Source organism: Triticum aestivum, chromosome 5D (assembly GCF_018294505.1).
Source record: "Triticum aestivum cultivar Chinese Spring chromosome 5D, IWGSC CS RefSeq v2.1, whole genome shotgun sequence".
Taxonomy (NCBI): domain Eukaryota; kingdom Viridiplantae; phylum Streptophyta; class Magnoliopsida; order Poales; family Poaceae; genus Triticum; species Triticum aestivum.
The window spans coordinates 287,165,530-287,167,620 of record NC_057808.1 but is presented as its reverse complement, the minus strand read 5'-3'; positions in this window follow the sequence as shown (position 1 = coordinate 287,167,620).

The window sequence follows — 2,091 nt, the reverse complement described above, 5'->3', positions numbered from 1 at the left end:
GGGGGGGTTGGATGAACATGACCCCGTGGTGTTGCCGCTGGATGAACATGACCCCGATCGATCGAGCCGGTTGGGGGTGGATGAACAGGACCCCGTGGAGGGCTGGATGAACAGGACGGCCCCGTGGAGGGCTGGTTGAATAGTAGCCGGTGGAAGGCGGGATGAACAGTAGCCCGTGGAGGGGTGGTTGAACAGGACCCCGTGGAGAGGGCTGGTTGAACAGTAGCCGGTGGAGGAGCAGTGGAGGCTGGATGAACAGGAGCCCGTGGATGAACAATCGCAAGTGGAGGCTAGAGGAGGTCGACGGTGGATGAACAATAGCCCGTGGAGGTAGTCGACGGTGGAGATGAACAGTCTCCCGTGGAGTCCCGTTTTGCAGTACGCCACACCCCTCCCGATGAACAGGACCGTTTCGACCGTAGCGCCCCAACACAAGTCTGTTTCCTCCGTTTTGTGGTACGCCACACCCCTCTCATTCAACAGGACCCTGTTTCGACCGTAGGAGGTCCAAGAGAAGTCCGTTTCCTCCATTTTGCGGTACGCCAGACCCCTCCCGATGAACAGGATCCCGTTTCGACCGTAGCCAGTTGAACACAAGGCCGTTTCCTCCTTTCTGCGATACGCCAGGCCTCGTTTCGATTGGTTGTTCCGTCCAAACTGGTTGGCTCCCAATGAACATGACGTATTCCGTTGCCTCCCGACGAACACGACGCATTCCGTTGCCTCTCGATGAACACAACGACGCAGTTTCTCCGTTCCGACCCAGCCATGTACATGAGCCCTGGCCATACGTATGCGCGAGTAGGCGTTCGAGACCCCGCCCGTATGTATGTACGTGGCCGTATTTACTTTCTTGCACCATGGTTGGCCGTACGTGTACACGATATTAACGGGACTGCATGACATGCCACGTGCGTGCCTATACTACGACACGTGCCCTTCCTTACACAACCATGGTTCATCGCTGCAGCCTGCAGACCGACCGATCGTATGTACCTACACGTTCGCGACCAGAATGACAACGCTACGTATGCTTCGACCAGCTCGGTCCCGACTGTTGGGCACTTCCTTGCGTGCGAAGATGTAGCTGGTGGGTCCCAGCAGTCAAGGGGCGAATCATTTTTTTTGCCCGTAATATGGACGCACTTCCTTGCGTGCGAGGATGTAGCTAGTGGATCCCAGCACTCAGGGGGAAACGTTTTTTTTGCGAAATACGGTGGCCCGTCCGGTGGGTCCCTGCTGTTAGGTGGAGGAACCATTATTTTCCGCGTAATAAGGAGGCACTTCCTTGCTGCGACCGTGGACCCAGCTGTCAACCTCTCCATGTATAGAACTCTTCCGATGGAAGTCGTTCGTTGACCACATTGACCACGCCGCGTCGAAAGCACCAAGGCGGTGGACGACGGCGAGGCCTAGGAAGGGGACGACGCGGAGCTGGGGAAGACGTGGCAGTGGATGCCCACGCAAAGAGGAGTACGAGGGTTCACTAGTTCGGCTTCGGTGTGAGGTTGTCGTCGCCGCAGAATAACAGGGGGTGTGGGTGAGTGGAGGGATGGCCTGGCCAGCGGTGGGAGTAGTAGGGGGCGGTGAGGCCTCCGCGGCAGCACAGCCGGCCATGGGAGGCAGGAGCAGGTGGCACGACCGGTGGTGCTTTGGGCAGCTGGAGCAAGAAGCCAGAGGTTGAAGAAGCACTACGGCCGTTGGATGGACATCGTACGGTCATTGGAGCTAGAATCGTTCATATTGACTAAGTTGACAAAGCCCTCCCTCCCCGTCAACTTAGTAGGCCCACAAGTCAGCCTCCCACTATGCTGGGTCCCAGCTAGCAAGGGGAGTATTTTTGGTGTGCGTAATAAGGAGGCACTTCCTTGCATGCGAAGATATAGCTGGTGGGTCCGACCTGTCAGCAGGGGGAATGTTTTTTCGCGAAATACAGAGGCCATTCCGGTGGGTCCCAGATGTCAGGTGAGGAATCATTATTTTGTGCGTAATAAGGAAGCATTTCCTTGTGTGCGGCCGTGGACCCCGCTGTCAGCCTCTCCAAGTACAGTCCACTTCCGATGGATGTCGTTTGTTGACCACGTTGACCAC